General features: G+C 41.2%; 1 protein-coding gene across 1 annotated transcript in view; it reads left to right on the top strand.

The window, feature by feature from the left end:
* Positions 1 to 14,429, top strand: part of LOC128720888 (protein similar) — a 103,798-nt gene that overhangs the window by 54,918 nt on the left and 34,451 nt on the right. The gene's annotated exons all lie outside the window — the stretch shown is intronic.

The following is a 14,429-nucleotide window of genomic DNA, read 5'->3' as shown; positions in this document are numbered from 1 at the left end:
GACATCTTTTCGCTATCAGTCTAAAACTATTTTCGTTTTTTTTTCATTTGAAATGTTTTCTTACAAATCTGCTGTTGTAAGTAATAAGATTCACAGTTTTGCATGGTTTGCTGGAAGTATTTTTTTTTACAATTGAAAGTTTCAACACAAAACCGAGTTCTTAGTTCTTCCAAACATGCTTTATCACTTGCTCTACTCAATTTTACAAACACATACCATATGTGTAAAGCTAATCAAATAGCGTCATGGATTATGTTTGACTTCTTAACCTGTTAATCTGTTAGTGTTAACCTCTCGAATAAATTATACATAAACACCCTTACGATTTCAGGCCACAATGACTAACAAAAACAGATATTGGTTTTTGAAACCATATACAGATAACAGCGTTTGGTTATAAATGTGTTTTAAATTACATAAAAACGTATCATATCCAGTAACTTCTACAGAATAAATTCTCAAAAAGAAAAAAAAACCTCTATCATCTCTTCTTTGCCATCGATTAGCATGTGTATTAACAGCTAGAACAGATGAAAAACCGATGCCTACGGCTGGTGGCATGGTAGAAAATAGTTTCGCTCGTACCAGCATCTGCTTTTTTTACTACTTTTTCGTTGTTGTTTTGTTTATTTGTTTCACTTCCCCCGATGGTGATAATGGGCCTCTATCAACATCCGTCATGGGATGATAATGTTTACGTTTAGCTAACTAATCCACTTCGCTTCACTACGAACTGGTCGACAAGGTTGGATTGGCACGAGGCGCACCGATAGAAATGACTTCCCTGACAGAGGCTCATCTTATCATTCGTGTTTCATTCGGCTTGTGCTCTCTCCTGCTCGACCTCCTCGTTCCACTGTATAAACAGACCTTTCACGTTCACTGACGTGCTGTTTATGGTATTGGTTTTGTATCCTAATTATGTTATCAATTGTGATTCCGATTATCACGGATATTTAACGTTCTTAATCCGATTGTAATACAAAAGAATCAATGGAGCTTCACAGATTAGTGTGTTTACTTATCTTTTCAATTGCTTTTGATTTTATTTCTGAGTTTGCATAACTACCATTCACATTTTGTTGGTTTTTAGCTTTTAGCTACGTAATGTAAATTTTGTGCAACGAATATCAATAATCTATAAAATTAATATATACATAAAGTATATCATAAAATGAATTGAAGTGCTGGCAACTGTCCGTTCTTAGTTTTGAGCCATGCCGGAGACGGTATTCAAAGTGGCGTAAATGGGGCTCATAACCAAATTCAGATGCCATTAATTTGTAACTTTCGCCTCAAAGCAACGGTATGAAGTGTAAACGAGGCTAAAATATAGCTTCACGCACCCACGAAAGAGACGCTATAAACGTGGCTTAGTAAAAGCTCTAACATATCTTCCGTTTTTTCGTGCGAGCCTTCTGTGCCATGGTGGTTTGAAAGCGTTCTTTCTGCTTTCCTTGAAATACAAAATACGGCCACTCTTCGTGCAATTTTATCGTCTTGTTTTTCTGGCGCCTTCCTTTTGGAACGGGGTGCAATTGGTTCTCGAAAATTCTTCTTATTCGCACCGGAAACGAATGTCGGCTTGGCGATGCGCGTTTCATAGCTGTTTCTAAAAGGGGATGTTTTTGAGATCGAAGATTTTCCCCATTTATGAGCCAGAGCCGCCACCGTCGCCTGGTTGCGGTGCATGATTTGTCGCCTGTTTTGGTGGGTGAAAATAGCTAACGATGAGAAATCGTGCCCATCAATTTTATAGAATATTAACAAACGAGTTCCTGAGACTATACGGCAACGACACAATCACAGGCAGCACCTTTGTACAACCGCAATCGCTTGTGCAAAGCTTGTGTCTCTACCGAAGAAGATGGGATCGATGATTTTATTGAGCAGCATCAAGCTTTTCTACGAATTATACCAGCAAACTTTTCAAGCAACTTGGATGGGATGTGTTGATGATCTAGAACGTAATATTTTATAGTGAAATGATTGTATTCCTGATCGAAAAACCCTATACGTGAAGCAGACAATTCTTAGCTTTAACTAATGCTAATTGTATACTATGTGTTTTGATTTTCTTGTTTCGGTTGAAATCAACCGGTAACAACTTCTTCTCGCGATATGTGCTTTATTTAGCTGCATGATTTCCTTGCACACACCTGGCCTAAGGTATATGTCAATCAGAAGCAGCATGTTACATAAATTAATAGATTTCTACCTACCTAAAAGACAAGACTTCAGGACTTATTCATCTTCGATATTTCGTAGCGTACGCTACGCTGATGTACCTCGAAATAGCTTTCATTGTTATCGATTACTCACATTGAACTCATGACAACTGATGGCTCTACCACTCGTGCTCTACCGGATTAATATCGCAACGGCTTGATTGATAAGAGTTAGTACTAAAGATAGTGTCTTCAAATTGAATTAGTAACAAATGGAGTGAGAGAAAACTTATGCCTCCATCATAATTTGAAGCTATGGATAGGATTCTAATACCAAAGTATTACGGATCGTTCTTTGTGTACAATCGAATTACTTTTAGCAACTCAAATCTGGTACTAAAAAAAAATTTTTGCGCTTCATTGAATCGAATATTTCCAATAAATCAGCTAACAATTTTGACGTGAAAATGTTAGCAATTTCTCCAGATTGCGATACTTACAATGTATATTTTTGACGTTAATCGAGAACAAGTTACCAACAGCTATTCACGGTCTCAAGACGAGCTTGACAAAACGAATGAAGCACGGAGATAAACGAAAAACAGTAAAAAAACGAAACGTGAAAAACAAGTTTTGGAAGTTTCTCCATCGGCTCGAAATATCGTCATACCGGTACAACACATCTTCTTCGCTACTCTTAACAACTTCATCATGCTTTTGGAAGAATCAACTTCTGACGTGCACATACGCCGGCGTGTGTGCATAGTTTTAGTGACAGAAATAATCTATGAAGGCACATTTATGCTATTACGTTTCATTGTGATGTGTTCAAAAAATGAAATTTTTATCCGCTAACACAAACGCACAAACAAAAGTCATCAGTGATTCTGGACAACTTCGGTGCCTCGTGTTCGCTTCGATGTAACGAATCGTACCTCAGACGGTCGTGGTGGTGCAATTGCCACCGGCTTTTGCTTGTGTGGCTGCGTAGTGGTGCATGCACCGAGGCGGTTTCAGATGCAAGCCCATGCACCCCCCCAGTCCGGTCAGATAGTTTGCGATCCGGAACGTTGTGCCTACGTGTTTCGTTGATTGCGGCGATCGTTGAGCTGTATGCGTGTGTTATGCACCGACTGCAAGTGCAACACGTGACTTCGCTTGGATGGGGAGGAATGCAAAAAGAAATCCTCCACCTCGTGACCGGTGCATACTGGATGGTGGCGGACCGGGAAGAGTTTGACATGGTGTTGGCTAGGCTGGTGGAGCAAATGACGGGCGGAAGTGAAGGACGACATCGCGCGAGTAGAGTTGCAGCGTTAAGAACAGAACGCAACGGTGTGTGAGAACCCCCACTGAGGGAGGCCGCGAAACTCACGAGCACGGTGAATGGGAACGTTTTCTTTTGCTTCTGCTGTTCAAATGTACTATTACTCGTTACGTAACGCTAACGTGCACGTCCGTGCCGGCCGCGTGTTTAGTCGTACACAAAGGTGTATGAACACATTGTTCCTTTTTTCTTTCGACTTTTCCTATGACTCGCTATGTGTCTAACTGCACGTTTCGCATCACTCCCAATAGAGATGTAATATGAATGATGTCTAGGGCCGATTTTGGATCAATATTTATTGGAATATTCGAAAATATTTCATCCATAAAAACTTATTGCATTTATATTTGGAAAATACGTCATTTTACTGAGTGTATAATAATTTTTAACAACATTAAAATGTAACCTTAGTTGACACTAATTCCTCCTAATCTGCCATCCACGGTTATCAACGCTATGAACAAGATAATATATTTTATTGGCTTTTTGAACAAGACGCTAAGATAATATATAATAATATTGGCTTTTTTCGTACTTTAATATCAATTTTGTTTAGACCTATAACAGCAAATGCCGAAATCCAAACCATATAGGGTGACTTCAGTCAAAACGGTCACTCTTTGCTTGATGGTTTTTTACAAAGGTGTCTGGCGACGGCATGTTGCCTTTTTCATTGCGTATAATAGCCACAATAGCAATCAGACCTTGCGGCGAAAGTGATACCACACAATCTACGCCGGGTTGGGTCTGCGTCGATTGGTGCGTAGATATAACCTCTTCCAGTACTTTTTCCTCAATGCTGATTAAAAGATCGCGATCGAGTGAAGAGATCATTTTTCAGTGCGAGTGTCAGATGTCGCTTTCATCGTGCACGGTCTGTAACTTTGTATTGCAGGCTTGATAACTCGGGAGATGCGAGATCGTGGTAGGTCTCTTACAACAAAGCTGTTTTTGTTTGGGGAAACGAGAGTGCTCATATTGAATTTCTGATTTTTAAAATTGTATATGGTTGTATTGTTGTTTAGTATTATTATTTAGTTTTGATAAAATCGTTCAGAATTATGCGCCTGAGATTAAACTTTTATGCACATTTTCATACTATCAGGGCAATATTTTTCCACTTTTCTCTTAACAGTGTAACTGTGAATTCCTTCAAATATGTAACACTGTCAAGTAAATTTTGGCGTATAACTTCCGACGGAAGCATATGACTTGCAATAGAAATCCATTTGCTTATCGCTGGAAAAAACGAACCCACCATTTCATGACGGTGTAAAATGTGTAACGACTAAAAGCGCTTCGAACGAATATACACGTCTTTCCACCGGCCACTGAGGCTAATTGAACCTTATGAATTGTAGATTTCAATTATATGTTGCTACGCTGCACAAGTTGAGTACTCGAATATTAGGTTGGTACTTTTTTCGAGGTGACAAGTGAATATGCTCATTTTCATGTTCAAATGGTACCCGTGTTGGCCACAATCCGTACCATCGAATCCATCTTGGCTCGACTGTATGTACTGACCCATGTATCCTTGTGCGCAGAACCTACAACCCACTACCGGGGATGGATATCTTTGTGCATAGTTAATATCGTTGGGTAGCAAGGTGACGGCAAGGTCACCTTTCCAGCAAATGCAGCATAAAACGACCGGGGATGCTATTGGCCTGCAGTATCGGTTGCATCAAATGTTGTACCCGTTACATTTGCAACAGGCGAGAACACGTCCTCTTCCCTTTCCAGTGGTTCGAAGTAAAGCTGCATTGCAGTGCAGAGAAAGCTTCATCGCTAGTCAGGATTATCATGACTTGTCAAAGCTTTAGTCACTAAATTTCACCCTCTTGCGATAGCATCATTCACGTGCCTTTTGGGAGAGGCGATGTAGCTTGCAAGTTGTCACAAAACCATCATTCAAGCAAGTTGACAGGAAAGTCAGCAGGGACATAAAATCAGCTATCTGGGAGTAGACACGGCCTTCAAAGGAACTCGTTCGACACAAAGTAGCCTTCGCTAATGACCTTCGTGTGCATTTTCGAATCCTTGAATGACCTTCATTGAAGGTTTTCGGTGTCTGATCTATTGGTAACCGACGCTTCTTTTTTAGTAGATGTAGAGCTGATTCAATTCATAGATAGAAAGGTGTATAATTTAACGTCCATCGTTAAGATGTGAAGCAGTTGCAATTTTAGCTTGATTATTTGTGATAATTATGCTTGATGATAGGTTATCGTATTCGCTACGTTTAAATAAATTATCAAAGCATCAACAATACATTCATAGTTTTGTATACTGTGTACAAGTGCCTTAGGTTGCATCAAGACAGCTCAGTGCTCTTGTATCATTCATCTAATCACGTCCAGATCGTCCTGCAGCTAATAATCCATAGTACATCTAAATCGTTCAACATGGACCCTCGTTTAGGTTGATATATGACAGAGACAAAAAGAAAAGCTTTCAACAATACTCAACCATCATCTGAGTGCAAGTTCTGTTTCCTGTCGACAAAATATCCCGTGGCGTTTCATAGCGAAGAGAGAGCTGCTTGTGTAGTAGAATGCCAACACAAAATGAACGATATCATCGTCCGTATTATCATTCTTCTAACCCTACAAACGACAGCAGCACTGCGGGAAGCACCGGTCGAAAGGATAAACAATACAAAAATAATACGCTACGAAAAACAATAACACTCCCCTTGGTTCGGATGAACGAGGGATAATTCCTTTGTGTCACCTTTGTGACAGCGGATGGCGAAGATTTGGCGATGTAGTTCAATTACCCAACTCGTTCTAAACCTGTACAGGATGCATCGGTATGGTAACGGATGTTGCACATCCTTTTTTTCGTTGCATAAATGTTCTGCCGCCGGAGGGCATACCAGCCAACGTGGGTATTTTCTGTCTCTTCTTCTCGTATTTCTCGATGGTTCAAACCGAGTTGCAACGAGTTTTTCGAGTGAATGCTTCCATGCTGCCTGCGAAGCCATTGCACTGGACTGTTGTTTTGTTATACTTTTCACCAACGCCTGCAGGGTTGTTTGCATGGGAGGAATGGGACGTACCGTTCGTAAACCCATCCGTCAAGGATAACAAGCCAAACTCGTTCGATTCAATTGAATAATAAAATCTTGCGCTTCGATCAAAATCATGCTACCACTCGAGGCGTTCTGCGTTCTGGTTTGCAAGCGTCCCTACTGTATACTTGCGTTTAGGTGCATTTAATTTTTTTTGTTTCTTTACCGATGGTTGAAAACTGAAATCAGATAGCGTGTTTTCGAACAACATTATGCTGACGTTAATAAATGTAAATGTTATTATGGTTCCAGCCGGCAGGGAGGGTTCGGCTGATCAGAAACTAGAACGATTGAAGCGTACGGGACGGTTTAGTGCTTTTTATGCCGTCATTGTATTGCATTTTCGTCAGCAGAAGTACAAAGAATTCGGTAAACTGGGTGGTTCCCAACCTCTACCGGCAGGGCGATGGACGGCATGTGGTTTCGGAGACCGCGAGCGTTGATGAAGCTCTTGATTAGCATTGAGATTGATTTTAAATTGGTTAGTTGCTTGCATTGCCTTGGGATAGCTCGCACTTTTTCGTGCTAATGCGCTTTTTCGGGATGCCCAAGCCCCCGCGGGATTCATTCTCTCTCGATAATGGCCACTGGAAAATGGAAAAATTTATTTGTTCGTGGTTTCATGCTTGTTCTTAAAATAACATGTTTTATTCAATGCGGTGTGCTTTCATCTTGCGGTAATTATCTGCCACCATCTGGCCAGCAACTAAACTACCGCTGGTAAAGGGTTAGAAAGTGAAAAGGGAAAATAAAATCTCTTTATGTCACATCCCTTGCATGCTGGATGGAACCTCCGTAATCATGCAATTCTTTGTTGTGGAATGAAATTAAACAGAATCAACCGTAAATTGCTCATTCTTTTGAATCCGTTATTTTACGGATAAAAAGCAAGAAATGATGTCCTAGGGATTTTTTTTATTGTTATGTATTCTTAGTTTTTATATCAATGATAATAATATATCGCTTATTGCAAATCTAACTCCGATAATTCTTGCCCTACACCAGTATATCTTCTAAAATGGATCCGTTCCTTCTCATAATCCTGTTTAATTTAGGTAGAGAGTTCGTGTCCTTCCAAGTGGTTCGAACGACACGACCAGGTGTTGAGGTTAAGTAGTTTTATTAATTAGCTAATTAATTTCAAACGGTAGAATAATTACCGCCTCTTCCTTTACTGAATTCATTAAGGGCACTACACAGATATTTCGCTAGTTAAAAATAATTAGACATCATGAACGACTTGGTAGACAGGATTTGAAATCATCTTGTCAGCGACTTACTTTGTACCGTGTCGTACAAATGTTTTGTAACAGCACTCATGATTGCTATTAAGGATCTGAAAATTACAAAATAATAGACAAAGATGTACATATCTGATTAAAGCTCAGATTCTAAAACGGTCAAAGATTAATAATTAATTCAATTTTTATCTAAAATAATACAACACATGTTTTTATCATACCTCTTGCGATGCATCAAGATTGTAAATTGTTTATTACTACGTATAGGGCATTCACATTTCTTGCAATTAGCTTGAAAATATTGACTTACCGCAGACGCTTGCAACGCTTTTATCTCGCCTTAGTTCGTATGAGTCGGTGGTAAAGATGAATTATTTATTCGTATAATTGAAATCTACCGGAAAGCTTTCTGAGATTGAAATGTAGAAAAAAAGATCCAGTAAAGGATCCGGTCGAGTGTTCAGACTCGTGAGTCAAGTTTTGATGGCCATGGTGCTGCTCTGTGCCGCTCAATCTACCGATTAATTCCACTAAAGATCCCAAATAAAAGCAGATCCTCACACTAAACCCTCTACCGAAGCGTGCCCATTTCGATATCAAATCCTGCATCTTGCACGATTCACACTTACCTTCCGTCCCGCGTCAACATCCTTCATTCCCCGGTGGACGCTTCCCATCGAGAGTTATCCCTCGGTAACCGAATGCATGAATGCCTTTGATATCCTCTTTCCTTTAGGGATTGCTGCTTCCCTTATGGCTGCTAACTCCTTGGCGTTTGAGGTTAGAAGCGAACCCGACATACAACGGCGTCCGCTGCGCACGGTCTGATAAATCCCCACTAATGGCAATCTAATTAATGGGTTTTATTTATATTAACCCTTTCCACCCGTTGTGCTTTCATAAATAATATTTTAGCAAATTAGTTTTTCCACCCGTGTGGGACTATCAGCCATGCAGGGTGGCGTGATCTGCTATATTTTACCGACCCGAGTCGAATCGTAGGTCAGGGCAGGAAAAATCAAGCTTTTATGGCTAAAGTAAGCAAGCTAAAGGTTCCATACCATCGAAAGCCACTAATCAAAAACAACAAGTCGAAACCGCAAGGAATCATCGAGTTTTGCGGCAACACCGCCTGCTCGACCGCAAACCATCTGACACATCGGTTTTCCAACGAAGATCCGGCCTCGTTGACGTAAACGGGTGGACCAATCGATCGTGATGGCTAAAGCAGCATTCGAGCAGCGTGCTTCACCTTCTCGACAGCTGCCAGAGGGAGTTAAACTTTCCCGACTGCATTTCTTAGGGAAACGGTTGATTAAACCGACGAGAGGGAAAAACAAAATGGTGCTTCCGAGCACAGGAACACAGAAGCGTTTTAAGTTATTACATGGCATGACGAGAGCTCATCGGGGTGGCAGCCTTCATCATCATTATCGGTTGTCGATAGCGAGGATAGGAACAAGCTAACTCCACTGTAAGGATAAACCGAGCTCTGAAGATAGTTTCGGCAACCGTGTTTGCAGGAGCCTTCGACACATCGACTGACGGTTGGTTGTGGGAAAACTTACTCGAACGATACATCCAGTGCCGAACTTTTGTTCGTGGCTGAGCGTGGCATCAATCAAATATTGGAACCACCACCCTGCCAGGCGCCAGCAAGGACGCTATGCTACCAATGGCAGCACCCGTTCACCGCCGTTTCGTTAAGCCATTGTGCTGCAGTAACGACTTGTGGCACACCTGCGGGAAATAACTCGCCTTCCATCGCCCGGTTTGGGACGCCAAAGTCGACACCCGTTTGCTGGAAGCAGTTGTTAAAATCGCAGCAGTTTCACACGTTCCCTCATCAAACTCTCTCATACCAGCGGTGCTCATAACCGGCTGCCACAGTGGTTCCTTTCGCTTGCCCAACCCTGAGCCGCACTTGCACGTGATGGAGATCTTGTCGCAGTTTCTGAGGTGAGCACGCAGAATAGAATATCGTTTGGTATAGGTCAAGATGTAGGACGGCGAGCGCGTGACCTCCTGCGGAATCTACCAGTGACTGCGACATCTGTGAGTGAACTCATCAACCACGAACGAGCTGTTCAGTCCATACGAGTCACGTATCGCCATTTACTCTACCTGAGCCGTATATTTCTAACAAACGCCGTTCGGTACGAATGGCTGGATGATTTTAAATGAGATCAATATTTTTTTTCTTATTGAACCTTGTCGTCGTTCGGCTATGGCGGTGGGTTTCGTTGTGGCTGGGACTTTCGAATTTACCATTGCTGGGTAAGAGCGTAGTTTGTCTTGTCACTGGTGTTACCATTCTGTCTGTTGGCGCACTGAAAGGGTTGTCGATTTTGGGTGGACTGGTACGTGGATTCGCGTATTATGTCACTATTTTTCGTCATCTTCAAACATCACCGTGATTGGCGAATATAACGATGAAGGCGCCAACGGTGGAGAATAAAGTTTGAACACACACGGCACCTGTACTTGAGCTTTGCTGGATGACGAAAAACTAGTCGAAGGGGCAGTTCTTCTTCATATACCGTTTCGTTTTTATTCGATTATCTCTTTCTCCTTTGGAGTTACATTTCGCTGTTATTCAACTGATGCCGCATTCTCTCATGTTCGACGTTGATTTCGCTTTTTGGACAACCGGTTTTTGGGGTCTCACGAAACGGTGGTAGTTTCCAATCGTACGATCGACGCTCGATGGCAAATGTGCTGGAGAAACTTTGCGCCGTATTTTTTTTATCTGTTTATTGGTTAAGCTTATGAGCAAGTGCACAGCTGAGCAAACTGAATTATTATAATGATTTTCATTATGGCGAAGTTATTAGGTACATTTGACGGAACACACACAAATCGTCTTGCACGGCCCAGAGTATTCAATCTAACTTGTCGAAGCTGTAAAACAAGAATGTAATTGCTTTCTAATAAAACACATTATATGATGAAATAATCTAACATTCTGATTCCTTGTCTGGTGGCGAAAAGCATTTTTACCCAAATACCATAATTGATTATTTTGTGGTATTTTACGACAATTGGCTTCCACGTTTCCTTCATGCGATTTATGATAATGTGACCATTCTGGACGCCTTCGGTTATGCCCCTTTTTATTCCCGTGTATCGTAAGAAATACGAAGCGCATATTTCTACCACGAAGGAAAAATAGGCATCCTGCTTCTCATACTCCCGCGATCGCAATCAGACGACGGCGAGAAAGGCTTTCTCGCTTCCATAAAGCAAAAAACATACACCAACCATTAGTGCCGCAGTAGGACGAAACGTATTAGACCTTCGTTAGCAATGAATGGCAATGGGATGGAAAAGGAAGTGAAGCTAGTGCCACAACAACAAAACGCACCGAATCGTGCTGGTCGGGCTCCGCCTCACGATCTACCCTCATTACTACATTCCCATCGTCTCGTGAGGTCCCTCGAGTGGAATAAAAAATAACGACAATGCGTTAATGTTACATCGTAGTTATTGTATTTTATACAAAACACTTTGTCGTGTTTACTTTGCTATTGAGATTTCTAATTTTTTGTCCTTTGAAGAAACAAAAAATGGCAGAAGAGAATTCCTTAATATCATTTGCGTATTTCATCGCCGGATGCAGGGAGGAAGAAAAATTTGTGGTGGTCATAGAATTGATTTCCCATTCCACAGCTTGCTGGATTCTTGTCTCCCTACACCGGCGATAGCAAAAGGCTACAATTCCCTTCGTTAGATCGGACTCTTGTTTTTATTTGCTTCTCGGCACGCCATCATACCGTGTCTCGCATTTGCACTTTATTTTGTCTCACCTAAATTCCATTTTGAATGGCTTTTCTGTTTCCAGCCCAAAATTTGTTTCGTTTTTCGGGTTTTCCTCTGCCACGGCTACCGAACGTGCATCACATTTATGCGTAAGGTATCGATGTCATTATGTTAGCAATTTAACATAGGCATTATGTAATACGCCTTCGGGCGTGTGAATAAAAGTAGGTTTTGCTTGGTAAAATTTATGAAGGCATTGCATTAATAAAGGCTGAATTGTTATGGAATTGCTTCAGAAAGCAGCACCCTATGGCTTCTTCTTCCAGCAACTGAAAGGATATACCAATAAAAATCAATCTTATGTTGTGAGTGTCACAAGTGTTTATGTGAAAATTATATTTACATACCAAAAGTATGGGTATAAAATATGATATGATCTGATGGCTTGGTTTTTCCTACTCACATTGCTTTGAGTATCCGACAAAATTTATGATATGACAAAGAACAACATATCAGATATCGATCGCTTCTAGCACACCAGTGTAAGTTGACATGAATCGAATTTCACTTCAACCGATGAATATCGCATTGATCATGTTGATATCACTCAAAATTCTAAATCTCCATTTGAACAAATTTCGTGACTTTCATACCAATAATGTGTTGGATTTTATGCACAGATACAGGTGTTCTTTTTCGTGGAAAATAAACCAAGGGCATTTACTAAACCCAAAACCAAATAAACGTTGGCATGTAAGGCGGTTTCATGTTGCTGGACTAAATTTATCACGCGCCAGTTATTTAGTCGTTTAACAACATTTACCTATCGAACCAAAACGCTGTCACACCCATTGGTCAGTTCTGTATTTGGACCTGCAATAGATACTTCGCAGAAACCTTTTGGCGAGTGGGGCAAACATTGGTCCAGTCATCAATCTCAATTTTCGTGCTTTCATGCGAGACGTCACGTATGTCGGTGCGCCTTTTCAGCCAACGCAACCGGTGTGCAAAACCACGGCCATTACAAACACTTTCGCATTTGGCACTTAAGAGTAAGAAAACAAAACATAACAGTCTGGTTCGATGTTTTTTGACAACGACTTTTGGTCATCTGTTGCAGCGATATTCAATGCCAATCTGTGAGATCTTTCTAGGTAACTTGGAATCTAACATCATCCCTTAATAGCTATGTACGATTCCAATCGCCCTTTGCGTCAGCATTGTGAAATACGAGAGGCTTTCCGTGCGGAACAGGCCGTTTTGCAGCATTATTTCATCATTTTTCATCACTTACACATGCTGTTATTCGAACGAGTTGTCTACAACACACATTCACCATGGTTTTATCTGAGCATTAATCACCGTCTGGCTTGAAGGTTTGGTTCAACGATGTATAGACATCGCGAATCATGCTTTAACGATTTCGCCGTTCAAAAGATTCGAAAACCCGAGACTGAACTGGGTGTTGTTGGGTGTTTTGTACCCCAAAGAAAGCACCAGTGGTAGATCTCTGGTGCTTTTTGTTGCATTCGTTGTGAATCGAACGATGACAGTTTGACAGGCTGATGAAATTTAACGCCGCTGTTTCTCGCTGACGTAGCAAAATTTTAAGGTCTGAATGAATCTATCCCTCGGGTAATGCTGAGCAATTTTTTAAGAATACCATACTTTTAGCTTCTGTGTCTGTGAAACATGCCAAAAACGATCTGTATAGAAATTTTTGTTACCACAATAAGCAACTAACATGTATTCTGATATGTTCATGATTCATTCGGAAATATTAAAACATCATTTGTCACCAAAAGAGAAAAAAATCTATCATAATCATTGCATCACATTTCGGTTGTTCTATTAAATCATTGCAATAGTTGCCCTAGTTCCAGCTTATCCCCTTTTCCTCCTCTCACATGCAATCAATAAATATTCCTTTTATCGCAAACTGCTCGGAGAGAAATCTGATGTCAAAAAAGTGCAAGCTGATCACGTGATGCAATCACACAAAGGATTCAGCTAGGACCATCTCACGCTCGCTCACGTTCAAGCTCTGGCAGCTCGCCAATCCGAGCGCAACCAAGAATGTGAGCAAGGCAATCCCGAACAGGGTGTTTTCCAGAGGTCCCAAGGGTTGCTGGAAGCAATCCCTGTCTTTCTCGTCTACACCAACACTTTTCTAGCGTTTCCAGCGTCACGACACGATCCAAAGTGAGAGTGAATATGTGGAGCCTCAAGGAGATCGAAACTTTTTTTATGTAAACATTTCCCAATCGTGCTCCGTAAAGATTTCCAATTTTCTCTCAGAGCGCTGGTAGTGTAAAAGTGAAACCAGGTCCTGGCATCAATTCTTGGTGTGTCGCGGAAACTCTTCTTATTTGTGATCGTATTCTCATGGCTGTATGGCTCTCGGCTAGCTATGAAAGCAGAGTGAAGCATAGATGAGCATCGCAATATGATTGAAAGTAACAATTTTCCCCCAAACATAGTCCAACTAGCTACGATCCTTTCTCGGAAAATGTTCCCATTTAGGAGAAACGGTGGTGGCGATTTCTCAGCGAGAGCTCTGGAGCTAGCGGAAATTTCCCACGGTCCCAAAAGCTGCAGACTATCTAGCAGCAGAGGTAAGCTCTCTATCCCTTCTTTGCGCTCGGTGGAAAAGAGTAAAACGTATGAAAAGAACGAGAAATAAAAGGGAAACCCGGCATTTCTGTGTGGAAGCAGTGCGTCGGAGAGCAATCTGTAACAACATGGCGAGGGAAAGAGAAAACCGGCATGGCACTGCGAGGAAGTGTACTTGCAATTAATTTATCAGATAAAGGTGGTAATCTTTGCGTGTTTTGCATAATAAACAACTGTTTGCTTTT

The sequence above is a fragment of the Anopheles nili genome, chromosome 2, assembly GCF_943737925.1.
Source record: "Anopheles nili chromosome 2, idAnoNiliSN_F5_01, whole genome shotgun sequence".
NCBI lineage: Eukaryota > Metazoa > Arthropoda > Insecta > Diptera > Culicidae > Anopheles > Anopheles nili.
The sequence above is the reverse complement of the archived record's forward strand: the minus strand, read 5'-3'. Positions and strand labels throughout refer to the sequence as shown.